The 15082-nt window shown below is 44.0% G+C and overlaps 1 protein-coding gene across 4 annotated transcripts in view; it reads left to right on the forward strand.

The window, feature by feature from the left end:
• The first annotated feature begins 11175 nt into the window (after nucleotides 1-11175).
• Nucleotides 11176-15082, forward strand: part of Larp4b (La ribonucleoprotein 4B) — an 81929-nt gene continuing 78022 nt past the window's right edge. For all 4 annotated transcript variants that reach the window (XM_055603925.1, XM_055603927.1, XM_055603928.1 and 1 more), the window contains exon 1: nucleotides 11176-11458. The gene's annotated coding sequence lies outside the window, so the exon portion shown is untranslated. The remainder of the gene's footprint in view (nucleotides 11459-15082) is intronic.

A 15082-nucleotide genomic window follows, 5' to 3' on the forward strand; every position in this document is an offset into this window, starting at 1 on the left:
AAGGAAGGAAGGAAGGAAGGAAGGAAGGAAGGAAGGAAGGAAGGAAGGAAGGAAGGAAGGAAGGAGAAAAAAGAAAGAAAGGAGGGAGGGAGGGAGGGAAGGAAGGAAGGAAGGAAGGAAGGAAGGAAGGAAGAAAGAAAGAAAGGGAAGAAGGAAAGAAGGAAGGAAGAAAGAAATTTCCACTGAAGGAAATGTGAAAATGCCACATTGTGATGGGACTTCGATTCTGCAAGCAGAACGCAAAGGATGCAGGAAGGGGAGAGAGGAAAATGCTTAGACTCTGGAGTTCAGGTTTGACTTTCCATTTCTTTTCAAGGGATTCTCAGGTACATTGTTGTGGCATTCATTTTATTTATAATATGGTGGTGAATTACATTCCAATGCCATTTTGAGTACAATGGGTTGTGATAGAGGAAACACATCTTATGCTTTGTCTACATAGTCATAATTACCAGTGCTATCATATAAGAGCACCTTCTGTTGCTGGTGAAATCCTGCATTGTTGGTAGAAACTGCAAGTGACTTCTTCAGCAATATTAAGTTGGCCAGATTTAAGAGGCAAGGTCACTGTAATTTTGTGTTCTGCTGTAACATTCTTCATATTCTGTGTGTTCGGGGCTTTCAAGTCTAAAACTCCCCTTTCATCCCTTGATACTACCATTTCTTTTCCCTTCTGGGCCTCTGAAAAAACTGTCTTTATTCAAGATCCTGAACTCTGGGTCTAAGATCACTGAACTCCCTTTGTCAACATGGAAGTTTGCACATACGTGCTATGCTTTTGTTTGCTTTGGTTTTGTTCCTAGAGACTATGTAGCCCCAGTGAGCTATCAAGTCCCACCCTCCCTCAGGCATGGCCCTACCTCCCAAGTGCTGTGCATGTATCACCACATCAGCGCTGGCATTTGTGAAAGTGAATATGATCACCTTTCTGAGTTACCCATAGGCTCACCACTCCCTAATACCTCACTCGAGCCAGTTCCTGCCCTGACACTCACTCTCTGGTCCCTAAAGTCATTAGCGTTTGAAATTCTTACCATTAAAGATAGAAAAAAAATTAATTAACTGAATTATATAAAAAATCCAAAATGAAGGAAGGAAGTATAGTCTACTAACATACAATTAAGTCCTGGTTTCTAAGTAGGGTTTCAAACCTGATCTTCAAAGGCAGCAGACTGTGCATATTCAGGAGTCATCAGCTTGGTTTTGCTCACTCATTTAATTATGTAGGTCAGAACTCTTGGGGAAGCAAAGAGTCCAGGGAGCTGTGTGGAAGCCAGGAGGCAGGGTTTCAGTGGTCTCATCAATCAGGTCAGCCCTTCACCAGTGGTGGCTTTAATGTGAGCAAAGCACAGATTGACTTAAGTGCCTGCAACTAGAATAAACAACAATAACAAAAACAACAACAAACAGAACTGAAATCGCAGAAAATAAAAGTAAATATTATTTCAGAAAGCTTTTTAAGATGGAGGTTAAGTATTTCACAGCAGAAAACTTACCAGTGTGACCATTGTATGTGTCCAGTTCAGCGCCGTTTCATGCATGTGTGATGTAGGGTACTGGTTGCCGATATTACATGAAACTTTTGTTTCAGTTGTGTGCCTGTGTCAGTTGTGTGTCTGGTGGGAGTGGACTGTAATGCGATTTATGTATATACATATGATCATGTTTTTATTATGAATTTTCATTATAGTTTCATTATATTTTATTATAAGTTTTCATTGGCATGTGTTCATTATATACAATAATGATTTTATTATGGCATTTTGCTACTTGTATATATTGTTTCTTGAGTATACTTATCACAGTCTTACTCTCTCTGGTCGCCCTCCTGATTCTTCTCAACTACTTCCGCTTCTGTCGAGCCTCATGAGCCCGCTCTCTTGCCTAGGGTTAAATGGTTGGTGGGAGGGAGGCAAAGCTTAAATACCCCAAATAAAATAGAGTTTAAAAACAAGCACACAGGACAGGAGCCTACCACAGAGGGCTTCTGAAAGACTCTATTACCAATGTATCAAAGCAGATGCTGAGACTATAACTGAACTTTGAGCAGAGTGCAAGGAATCATATGAAAGAAGAGGTAGTTAGTAAGACCTGGAGAGGACAGAAGCTCCACAAGGAGAGCAACAGAACTAAAATATCTGGGCCCAGGGGTATTTTCTGAGACTGATACTCCAACCAAGGTCCATTCATGGATATAACCTAGAACCCCTGCTCATATGTAGCTCATGGCAGCTCAGTATCCAAGTGGGTTCCCTCGTAAGGGGAAGAGGGACTGTCTCTGACATGAACTCAGTGGCTGGCTCTTTGATCACCTCCTCCTGATGGGGAAGCAGCCTTGCCAGGCCACAGAGGAAGACAATGCAGACAGTCCTGATGAGACCTGCTAAGCTAGGGTCAGATGGAAGGGGAGGAAGACCTCCCCTATCAGTGGACTTGGAGAAGGGCATGGGAGAAGAGAGAGGGAGGGAGGGTGGGATTGGGAGAGATTGGGAGGGGGCTACAGCTGGGATACAAAGTGGATAAAATGTAATTAATGTAAAAAATAAAATTTTAATTAGTAAAAAACAAAACAAAACAAGCACAACACCAGGTTGGCCTCAATCTCACAGAGATCCATTTGTCCCTGCCTTCCAGAGTGCTGGGATTACAGGCTTCAGGGAGATACTTCTGATTTATATGTCTGACAAAATAAAAAAATCTGAATCAGGACTGCAGAAGGCAGAGGCAGAAGGATCAGAAGCTCATGGTCATCTTCTGCCTGAGATCCACGTAGGAACATGAGACTCTCAAAAAAAAAAAAAAAATCTGACTTTTGTATTTCTCTCCGTGCTTGTTACATATTTGCTCGTATAACCAGTGCATAGAAATTCTAGGTAGTAAAAGTCCAGCACGTCCAGAGACGTGAAGAAGTCAGAAAGTGTGATCTTTGGAACTGAAGGTGAGGTACTAGTGAGATGCTTCAGCAGGTAAAGGCACTTGCTGCCAATCTGAGTTTGATCCCTGGGATGCCTATGGTAGAAGCAGAGAACCCATTCCTGCAGGTTGTCCTCTGACCTCCACTCGCAAGCTGTAGTACATATGGGCCTGTGTACACATGCACAAGAGGAGTGAGCTTACACACACACACACACACACACACACACACACACACACACAAAACATTGAAGAAAAAAAAAGAAATAGAAGGAGAGAATAAATATTTAAAGGAATCCCAGAGGGATTCCCAGTCTCCCTCTGGGATTCTTGTTAATATTGACTGGCAGGGTGTGACTGATGAGCTTCAAATATTTCAGGAAGAGGATCCAGGAAACTGTCTCTGTGACTAGTCAAAGTGACTAATATGCCTAGAAGAAGGTGCAGCTGTAACATAACTGGTGTATGGGAGATAATGCCGCCAACTATATTATATCTAAGGCTATAATGTTGATAAAACAAAGAAACAAAAATAGGTATCTTCATGAAATTCAGGAAAGAGGAGAAAATGATAAAAGTTCCAGTCCAACTGGATTCACCACTGAATAACGTTAAAAATAAAAGTAGGCCGGCCGTGATGGCGCACTCCTGTAATCTCAGCACTCAGGGAGGCAGGGGCAGGGGGATCGCTGTGAGTTTGAGGCCAGCCTGGTCTACAGAGTGAGTCCAGGACAGCCAAGGCTACACAGAGAAACCCTGTCTCAAAACAAAACAAAACCAACCAAACAAACAAATACACAAATAAATGAAAGTAGCTCACTAAGAATCTGGAAAAGGCCTGGAGAGGCTTTTGACATCAGAGGTTGGCTTTTGACCTCCATGCCCATGTGCACCTGCATACACACATGAACATGCACACATAAATAAAATTATAAAAAAGAACTAAAAATAATGGAGTTTGTTGTTGCTTGACTCTCCCTTCACCTACTTCCTGGGAATCATCTTTATGCAGTAAAAACAGCTACCTTCTCTGTGGATTGGGTACCTGTGTACATTTTCTTTTTTCTTTTCTTTTCTTTTCTTTTTTTTTTTTTTTTTTTTTGAGACAGGGTTTCTCTGGGTAGACTTGGCTGTCTTGGACTCACTTTGTAGACCAGGTTGGCCTCGAACTCATAGAGATCCACCTGCCTCTGCCTCCCAGAGTGCTGGGATTACAGGAATGTGCCACTGAGCCAGCTCCTTTGTTCATTTTGTAAAGCAACAAAACAGACAAAAAAGTTTCTTAGGAAACTTTCCTAGGATACCATACTTCTCAGAGGTGACTGGATTTCTCATCCAAGGTGATGGATGGGAGGAACCTGGCACTATTTCTTACTTTCACAGAGGCTCTGCAGTAAATTCTCGTTCGGTGGAAGGGCAGTGGGTGTAGGGTAGGTTAAATGGGAAGTGAGCTGCTGGAGCAACAGAAATAAAACAGGAAGGAGAGCTAGTGTTTGCCAAGTACAAGTCATGCTATGAAGACAGGCAACAAGCTCTGGGCATTGATCCTTTTTCCTTAGTGGAAGTCTTCTCACTTCTCGAAGTTCAGGGTCTTTTCATTTAAAAATATTATGGCCACTTTGTCAGATTTCAGGGAGTTTAAAGCTTTCTCAGGGTAATATACTTGTATATGTCTAATGTATAGTTTTAAGTGGAAAAAAATGACTCCCACAGGTTCATGTACTTGAACACTTGGTCTCTAGGTGGTTTGTTGGGAAGGTTAAAGAACCTTTCAGAGGTGTACCCTGGCTGGAGGAAGTACTTCACTGGGCAGATTTTGAGAGTTTATAGTGCCACTCCATTTCCAGTATTCTCTCTGTGCTTTGTGTTTATGTTTGAACATGTGCTCTCTTAGCTTCCTGTCCCACCTGCCTGCTGCCATGCCTTCCTGCCATCATGGACTCTCCCTCTGGAGCAATAAACCAAAACAAACCCTTTCTCCCATGAGTTGCTTTTGGTTATCATGCTCGCGCTCTCTCTCTCTCTCTCTCATCACACACACACACACACACACACTCTCTCTCTCTCTCTTACAAACACACACACACACACACACACACACACACACACACACACAAAAGTAGCTAACACATATACGAAGTCGGGTTCGCTGCCTGAAGTGTTCAATCCCAAACTAGGGAGCCTTCCAAAATCTCTTAATTTCTTACCAACTCACTTTTTTGTTTTGTGAGGCCCTCAAACAGACATGCAATCAAGGTGAAAATAGGTCTTTTCTTGGACCTAGTAACAATTTCATGCTTAGTAACCATTTCAGAGAGAGAACGAGAGAGATACTCTGTAGATAGGGTTCCTCATTCCAGGATTCTATGACTGCAGATCTTAAGTTCCCACTGCAGGCCCTCATCTGTAGTGTTTTCATTTGTTGCTCTTCCCTCCCAAGTAGTCCTACTGCTCCTGCAGGGACTCTGTTCTTCCTGGTTCTGTGTTTGCCCATTAAGCTCCACCTTATGTTTCTTCATCTTCCTAGGATGCAAGATTCAGGGGCTTTGTCTGGGCCCCTTTGTTCTTTCAGCAAGGGAACATGGGATATCCTAGGAAATGCACTCCTTCATTTCTTTGACCGTGTTTTGAGTATCATCTTCATGTGATATCTATAAGAAATTAAAATCCTCCATAGCATCCTCATATTTTGATTTCTCACAAGGAAATTAAAAGATGTAAAAAAGCAAGAAAAAGAGATTTATGATCCCCTGTGTGTCAATCACATGTAGCTTTAGCAACGCTCAACACATCAGTTTGCTCATTGTGTTTTGGGCACGAATCCCACATGACTGAAGCAGTCACAGAGGAGCACCTGAGGTCAGTCAGGAAGTCATTATTGCTGACTTGGTTCACTTGATTCAGAAGGAGCATTTATCAACTACAAAATGTCCTTTCCCTTTAGAATTAATAAGCACTGAAATGTCATATATAACCCCTGCCTCAATCAACTCCCATTCACTTCAGCATTCATGGCTGTAGTAAATTTTATGACAGTGGCAGCATGTCTGATCTTGAAAAATAATTTCTTTTTCATTTATTAGTTAGTATTCTACTATAAAGAAGAGCTTTCCCTTTTCTCTCAATCTCATCTCTATTATTTTTCACACACACACACACACACACACACACACACACACACACACACACATACGCCCTAGTAGCTGTGTAAACTCATGCATTTTTAAAAACTCAACCTATTTTAATGTATGACTGTCATTCATTTTGATACTTCCGCCTAATTTGACTGAGCCGGTTCTTTATTGTGTTTCTATTCTGGTCCCTTTTGTGGTAGGAGAAACCCTGCAGCAAGTCTTACAAAAGCTTCTCAAGGGCTCCTCCTTGCCTCATAATAAAATCTTGACTCACTGAACAGGACTAGCCTGTCTCTAACTTCCCAGCTGGTGCTGGTCTCTGAGGAAGGCTTGCGAGCAGCCTCCCCCCAACCCTTTGTCTCCAGCCCTGGGTTAGCTATCACTCCTGGTTCTTTCCCAAGTTGGAAATCCCAAGATCCCAAGAGATCCTCAACTGAGACCCTACTTTCCCTTTCCCCACTTTTTTTGTTATTTTCTCTTCAGTATTCTCCTGTCCCCAGAACTCTAATAGAGCATCTCAAAGCAGAGGAGTTTATAGAAAACATTTATTTAATCATGGGCAACGAGAAGCTCAAAATAATTAGAATTTATGCTTTGTTTTGAGATAGGGCCTTGCTCTATCCAGGCTATCCTTGATATCCTTGACAAACAGTAAGATCTAGACTGGCCTTAAACTTGAGATCCTCTTCCCTCAATTGTTTGACGGCTATGATTACAGGAATGGGCCACCATTACACTAGACATTAAAAGAAATTAGGAAATTAGAAAACTCACTAGTTAGTTAGATAATTTCAAAATATAGCTTTAAAAAAGAATTTGAACAGAATTACCCTGCATGGGTGGACAGTATTGCTTCTAGAAGACATGGGTTATGAAATGAAAATCTCACTACAAAGCATGGAATGGCTCTGTATGAATCATTGGTTAGGGAGGGCCCAGAGGTCTCCAAAGCAATATAGGTGACTGTCATTGCTCTTGGTCACCTAACATAATTAAAAGGTAAGCTCCCATTGCCGAAGACAACACACACTTTGGCAGCAGGACATAGAGAAGTCAATGTAAAACTAACTTGGAACCATCATGTTCGTTGGCTAAGATGCTATACAGGCTGCTGGGGAAGGAAAGACATGAAGGGTCTTACCTAGCACAAGGCCTTGCACGCTGCAATAATGACTTACCAAGCAAGATAAGCCCACTGGAATAATAGTGGTGAAAGGACCAGGCCTGACCCCCTCCCCAAAAGTCACCAGTCCCAGGCACTAAGCCATAGGTCACCAATTCCAAGAACAAGAAAAGCATAAAATTCCCTATCCAAGGAATAGCCTGGAGGTGACCACAAGAATGGGAATGTATCTTATCTCAGGGTGGGGCATCTGTGCTGGGCAAGCCAAGGACCTAACATTCCTGAGGTGTATAGATAGCTCACTCAATGTTAGTTATGTTAGTTTGCCAATCACTCTGTAACAAGCTTGCCCTTGCTGAATATCATCCAATCCTGTAACTGCTAAACTGGGAATTCCAGGTTCTTACTCACACCCCAAATAAAAACCCTGCCATGTAGCTGCTTGGGGCTCTCCTGTCTGATCCACTGCATTGGTGACTGCAGAGAGACCAAGCTTAAGCCTGAATAAAGCTCTTTGCTCTTGCATATGTGGTCTGGCTCCTGGTGGTTTTGGGGGACCTTAAGATCTGGGCACAACAGTGGCATAGCTGTTAGGGGATAACTAAGAACTTTCTGATTGGATCTGAGCCCCATTCCTGTGGAGAGAATATCATGACTTTACTAAAAAGCTCGGGAATCTCCTAAGGCTGGGGAGAGCATAGGCTATGGGCTATAATCTGCAATTATTATTTTGATAAATGGCCATTATATCAAAATAAATTCTAAATATTTATTTTTTTGTCCATAGGCCTGGACTGCTCTCAATTTTAGTCAGAGAAGCTCCTTCCTCCCCACCCCAAGGGGGTTGTAGTCAGTGGACAACTATATATCTGGTCAAATGGCGAGGATAAGCGATGGAGAGCTCAATCCTACAAGGGACATTTTTATCAACCCCTCTCCCACCAAGGTTCAGGGGACATTTCAGGAGAGGAGGCAGAAAGAAAGAGCCAGAAGATGGAGAAGAGTGCTGTGAAATGCTGCCTTCTGGACATGATGTAGCTATTCGTACTTACGAGCTCACAGCAGCTGTAGTTTTCTGCACAAGATTAACCTATTACGCTAACATTTTGGTATAGATGTCGTAAGTGATCTCCAGGCACTACCACTTACTGAGGAGCTATTGTGAACACACATTTTCTGGGAGAAAGAAGAAGCTTTTTTTTTCTTTTTTTCTTTTTTTCTTTCTTTCTTTCTTTCTTTCTTTCTTTCTTTCTTTCTCTCTCTCTCTCTCTCTCTCTCTCTTTCTTTCTTTCTTTCTTTCTTCTGAGAATGTGGTCATCGGCAAGTTTCCTGTACTCCGGTGGAAGACCCTACATGGACGCACATATGAACAGCACTAACTGTGGGTTATCAGCAGGCAAAAGCACTTATCAGTCCCTTGGGGGTTGCTTATCATTTAATTGGGGTGCCAGTGGTATCAAGTTACAAATTACACTGATGAGGGCTAGTGAGATAGTCTCCTGGCAAAGGCTCATGCTGCTAACCCTGAGGATCACAGTGAAGAACCCAATATGATAGAAGGAATGAATCAATTCCCACATGAGAATCAGATCCCCTCTAACTGAAACCTGTGTATGTGTGTGTAACGAGCTTTCCCTTTTCATTCATCATCTCTTATTTTTGCACACATATACACACACAGAAAGAAGATAAAGTTAATTTTTAAAAGTCTGAAAAGGAGATCACAGTGATGGGATGGTTCTTGTTTCATCTCTTTTATTTTTTGGAAACAGTGTTTCACACCGACTCTTCCCCAGCATGCCTGATCTCATGGTGACCCTCCTGCCTCACCTCCTTAAGCTGTTCAACTTACAGGCCAGAACTATTGCACCTGGCTCTGACTGCTAAGGATTGTTTGTTTGTTTGTTTTCGTTTTTCTCTGTCCAGGTCCTAGACTTTCTTTGTAGGCCAGGCTGGCCTCTAACTCAGAGATGCACCCCTCTCTGCCTCCCTGAGTGCTGGGATCACAAGTGTCAACCACACCTGGCTACTGGGTCTTTACAAAGTGCAAAGAGGACCTGGAAGGGAGCCAGGACCATCTGAAAGGGGGAAAAATAGGCAAGAGTTGATCAGAAAAGAGGATGGACATATAAGGGAAACAGAGTCATGGCTTTTAGGACCTAAGATGCTCTGGATCCTCTCCTTGTCTCTCCTCCCCTTCACCCTTCTTTCTTCAAACTAGAGATGGAAGCCAGGGCCTTCCACATTTCTGCATGTCAGGTAGGCACCCGATCACTGAGCCACATCCCAATGGTTTATAGGACAAACCACATATTAAACACTGACTTGGCTTTCAGTAAAAAATGCACTATGTAGAGCACACAGGCTGTGCTTTATTCTGGTGTGGACTCAGTAACTCACCCAATGTCTTGAGACTGCTTAGTACACTAATGTAATTGGAAAGTTAGGGTGTCTCGCCCTACAGGGTGGGACAGGATTGAAACAGAATATTTCCACGAGTTTGTGAAAGACCTTCTTTTTATAAAATAGTACTTGAACGGTATCCTCTAAGAAAGACAACAGGGAGCCATGATGAAGATATCTGTTGAAAAGTCGAAGAGGTATTTGATACTCTGGTACTCTGAATGGTATACCAGCTGCATTGCTCTGACAACAAATACTCTGAGGTGTAACAGCAAACAGAACTACCAGGGAAGAGAAAGGTTTTAATGATACTAATACTGTATATGCTCTCTAGTACCAGAAGGAATCTCGGTCTTATGCAATTTATTATCTTTAGAAACACATCTATGAGTATGGCACAGGAGGAGTGCCATGCAGTACTTGCACTACTCGGGAGAGGGGAGGCAAGAGAATCACTGTCGAGTCGAAGGCCAGCCTGTGCTAATAGTGAGACCTGGTCTTTGAAGAAGTTATGGGTTCATGAATATAGACCCACTTGCAAATATTCTTATGGATAGTAGAATGCAACAAGGTATCACAAAGAGGGAGGGTGAGATGGTTCAGTTGGTAAAGGCGCATGCTCTTAAGTCTAAACTAGAGTTTGAGCCTCAAGCCCCACAGGGCGGAAGAGAACAAACTCCCAGAAAAAGTCCCAATACATAAGAGTTTAAGTCTTCTTCCAAAATGTAGATTCTTCAGCATTTGAAAACTATTCTAGAAACCAATGAGCACGAGTAACCGTGGATATAGTTCCAAGAGAGCATTTTCATTCGGGAAAAATTCGTACAACTTGGAATAATGAATTATAGACAGTAAGCAACCGGCGCACGAATGCAGATAAGTGGGCAGCAAATTTTAAGTGAATACAACTTTTTTCTTTCTTTCTTTCTTTCTTTCTTTCTTTCTTTCTTTCTTTCTTTCTTTCTCTCTCTCTCTCTCTCTCTCTCTCTCTCTCTTTCTCTCTCTCTCTCTCTCTCTCTCTCTTTCTTTCGTAAATTGACAAGGGCAAAGTATTACTATTTTCAATTCTCTGGGAGGCGACAAGGCCGGGTTTCTCTGCTTATCCGAATCATTCCTGTCCCACACTTAGGTCGGAGAAGCTGTAGAAGAGTGCGGGACAGGGGTCGAGGTCGTGGGGTCAGCGGGTCGGGAGCGAGGGGTGCGCTTTCAGGACGCCGCCAGCCCGGCAGGCCCCGCAGCGCTGCGAATGTACTCTGCGCAGCCAGCTATCACTGGCGCTGAGGCAGCCACAGGGCGGGGCTTACAGAAGGGGCGGGGAGAGACGGGGTGTGCGGCGCGCGCAGCAGCTCGGGGCGGGGCGGGGCGGGGCGGGGTAGGCGTCGTGCGCGCACGCGCCAATCACGGATGCCGCGAGATGGGTGCGCGCGGAGAGGCCGGGGGAAGTAGAAGGGAGGACGCTCATCCCCGTCTTAGCCAATCGCTACGCAGCGCCGCCATGACGCTAGGCTCTCCCGGGCGCCAAACGCCAGTCGGCGGGCCGGGTGGGTGAGGGCGCCGGGGTAGGGCGCGGGGCCGCGCGGGGGTGGGACTTCCGCAGGGCCCCGGAAGTGGGATCTGTGTGTTCTCATGCGAACGGGAAGGAGCGTTGGGGATCTGGAGTCTCGAGGTTGAGACATTTTCGGGCCCGAAAGGGGAAGGATCAGCTGCCGCCGCTGCCCAGCCCGCGCCCGCTCTTCTTTGCTGTCTCCGGCCCGGCCCGGCCGTGCCGCCTCTTCTTGCCGTCTCCCTCCTCGGCCGTCCCCGCGTGTTTTGCGCGGTCGCCGGGCACCGGGGCTGCGGCGACGAGCCCGCGGGCGGCCGGTCGGGCGGGGCGGGCGGCTGACAGGTGAGCGGGCCGTCCTCGGTTACCGACGGGGCGGCCTCCCTCCGCGCCCGGTGCTCGGACCCGCGCCTGCACCAGCCTGTCACCGGGCCGCCATCTTCCCGGAGGGACTGGGCCAGGCGGGCCAGGGCCCGGCCCGGCCGGGGAGGGACCGCACTGGGCCGGGGCACGGCAGGAGCAGGAGCTGGGGAGGACGGAGAGAAGGCCAGTGCCGTGGAGGGGCCGGCAGGGGAGGCCCCGGTTAGGCTGGACCTGGGAGGACCTGCGGGCCGGGGTCAGAGCTGACTGACATGGCCCTGGCAGGAGAGGACTGGAGCGAAGTGAGAGTGTGCTGAGTCGACCCCGAGGCCGCTTCCCCGAGGCCCTTGCGGGTTTGCCCATGCAGCCCGAGGAGTTGGGCTGGGGTCGCACGCCACTAGCACCCCGAGGGCGGGCGGGCGGGCGACGGGGACCCGCAGTGCGGCGCTGGGGCCTCGCCCCCCTCGGTCCTGCCGGAGACCAGCCAGACAGCCGCGCTCGCTGCTGCGGGGAGAGATGGCTCATTAGGGAATCGCATTCCTTCAGAACCAGGAAGTCAGGATCCTGTTGCTCGAGAGTGCGTTTGGAATGCTGCTCCCTTTTCCCCGCACACTTGATAGACTTGACCAAGTTCGACTTTGAAATAGTTCTGAAATTAAAATCAAACGTGAAAGACTTCTGGGAACCGGCCTCCTGGTTTCTACCGCTTAACCACCTTGTTTCTTAGTGGTGTGTAATAGAACCTTAAGTTTGTTTCAGAGTTGAGGTCATTGCATATTGTGACTTTCAGTGAATGTAATCCTGTTTCTCTCCCCTCCCCCATCACTTTTTTGGTGTAAGGTGGTTTTGAATTTGGACTGACTCGAAATGTGAGAAAACTACCCGGAGAAAATGATCTCAATCTGACTTCCATTTGAGACCTTCTCAGTGGCCGTGGAATACTTTGTCTTAATCATAAACCGAAACTTTGAAGTTCTCTGTAATTGAATAAACGAAGAGAGCTTCCCATGGCTTCAGTGGAATTAGTTTGTAGTACACAGCTAAACGAGAGTTTGTAATGGAGGCTGTACCAACTACAAGTATTTCTTTTAGATATTTAGCTACTCTCCTTTTCAAATTGAGTTGAATGTATAAAATGCACTTATGATTTGTTTTGAGTTGACCTTTGCACCACCACAACAGTGGTGGTCTGTTAGTTTGTTACATGCAATTTCCATACTCCCCCAACTTGATTGGCTCCCCTTATTTATAGTCAGGGTTAATTGACGGGCGTGGAAATGGTTGTGGCTTTTCCTCCGTGCTTAATATATAGAAGGCAATTTTGTAATCAAGAAATAGCGTAAGGAGGTTTGCTGGAGTTGCTAAAGTGAAATGCTTTCTGAAAGTTTATTTTTCTGTTGGTATATTTTCCTTAAAACTTGCATTAGGTAGAAATATATTTCATTTTGTATTTTGGAATACTAATGTGAGTTGTGTTGGCTTATTTACATGAATAAAAATGGCATGGCTTCTTAGTCATTAGAAGTTATCCTGAACACACCTTTAATCCCAGCACTAGGGAGGCAGAGGCAGGCGGATCTCTGAGGCCAGCCTGGTCTACAAAGAGTGTCAGGGCTAAGGAGAAACCTGTCTCAGGGGAAAGAAAAAAAGGGAAGAAGTTATCCCCTAGGTGACTGAGTTTCTCATCTGTAAAAGCCTGATAAGACTGATAACATGAACATGTAGATGTTGGCTGATTTGCTGTTTTTATTGTTACTGATTTGTTATTTTTTGATATCCACCTTATAGCTGTTAACTTTATTGGTAGTGTTTTTTTCTTCCTTGATCACATGTCTCTGACATAGACAACAGGTTCTGAGGCAACATGTTAATTTGGAGAAAGAAGATATACTATATTTGAGTAGGATACAGAAAGAAAATAGATGATTATATAGATGTAGAAGTTTGCCTGCATTCATTTTACACATTCTGTAGAAGAGTGGCTGAAATTATAGCAGCAACTTCATATTTAATGTTCTGGGGCTTTACCATATTGTTTAAAAAACAATAAACAAACCTTGAGACTAAAAGAATTGAACTTATCTAACTTATCTGACTTACCTAAATACGCACAAAATTTGACAAAGATATATATGAAGTCAGCAGAAACAAATATTTCATTTAACTACCTGTTTTCATGAAAATGTCTTACAGAGTTATTTAAAATGTGATTCTGAAATGCTAAGTCAAAGTCTGGATATCAGGATGTTAATGGTAATTACAGTAAACAGTGCTTTCAAGTAGCTGCATCTATTCAGATTTGCAACAAGACTTACAAACTTTTTAGACTTGGCTGTTGTTTTCAGCTAAGAAATGGCTGACACACTCCTGTTTTTATGTCATGGGGCATTTATACTTTTGTCAAAATATGAACTAGGATTATAATTTAGGTTTTCACTTTTAGTGATGTGTGATGATCTTTGAGGTTGGGAAAGTGCTACGTAGGTTAGTTCCTATAAGTCCCATTTGCTCTTAAGCTAGAGTTAAAAAAGGCGGAGTTTACATATACTTTCCTAGTGCTCTAGTAGCTACTTTCTGGTTTAAGGTATATTTCTTTCTTATCAGATTGGTAGAAGCAGAAAATTTGTGACGTCCTTTAGTAAGTTCTATCGTTGAATCATTTTCTATCATTTAACCATTTTCTAATGGGAGGAAGAAAATTGTAGATGTTGAAGTTGAGTCTCCTGAATGCCGGGATCAAAGGCGTGTGTCACCATTGCCCAGCTTTCATATTCTGTTTTTCTTGTGAAGAAAGCTGTTTTGTTGTTGCTGCTTTTTTTTTTTTTCTGTGAAGTTAATTTTAGAGTATACAGTGAGTGAATCCACTACTATTTGAGGGTTAAATTCATGAGACCTCACTTTAGTTTAACTGTTTTGCTCTAATTTATTTGGCAGCACATAGGATTAAACCCTGGTACTTGGATAATGCAAGACAAGCACTCTACCATTGATCTATACCCTCAGCTCTCTTTAAATTTTTTTAATTGGTTTATTTAAAGCAAGAATCTCACTAAGTTGCCCACCAGCCTTGAACTTGCTGTTCACCTGTCTTAATCTTACAGTATCTGGGCACACAAGCCTGTACTACCAGGTCAGTTAGTTTGTTCTTAATTGTTAGATTTGTTCATGTCTTTGGAGCTGCTGTTCTCTGCAGTTACCTTAATTGGAAATGAATTTTCTTATTAGGCCATGGAATTGGAATAGTCAGCCTCTAGATTCCCTTAAGAAAAGGAAGGGGCCTTGTGACATGGTTCAGCTGCTATTGGACTCTTGCTATCAAGCCTGCTGACTGGAGTTCAATCCCCAGAACCCATATGGTAGGAGAGAACCAATTTCTGCAAGTTATCTTCTGACCTCTACACTCAGTAAACACATAAATGGGAAAACAAAACCAAACCAGAAGAAAAGGAAGATAAATTTCAACTTGGAAATCTTTCTCCTTAATGTTGTGCCTTACAACCTGCTTTTATTTTTCTTATGTATAAATGTCTTCCTTAGGAATGGAGGAAATTATTAGCCTTCCTTCCTTCCTTCCTTCCTTCCTTCCTTCCTTCCTTCCTTCCTTCCTTC

This window comes from Psammomys obesus, unplaced genomic scaffold (genome assembly GCF_907164565.1).
Source record: "Psammomys obesus unplaced genomic scaffold, mPsaObe1.curated_primary_1811, whole genome shotgun sequence".
Taxonomy (NCBI): Eukaryota; Metazoa; Chordata; class Mammalia; order Rodentia; family Muridae; genus Psammomys; species Psammomys obesus.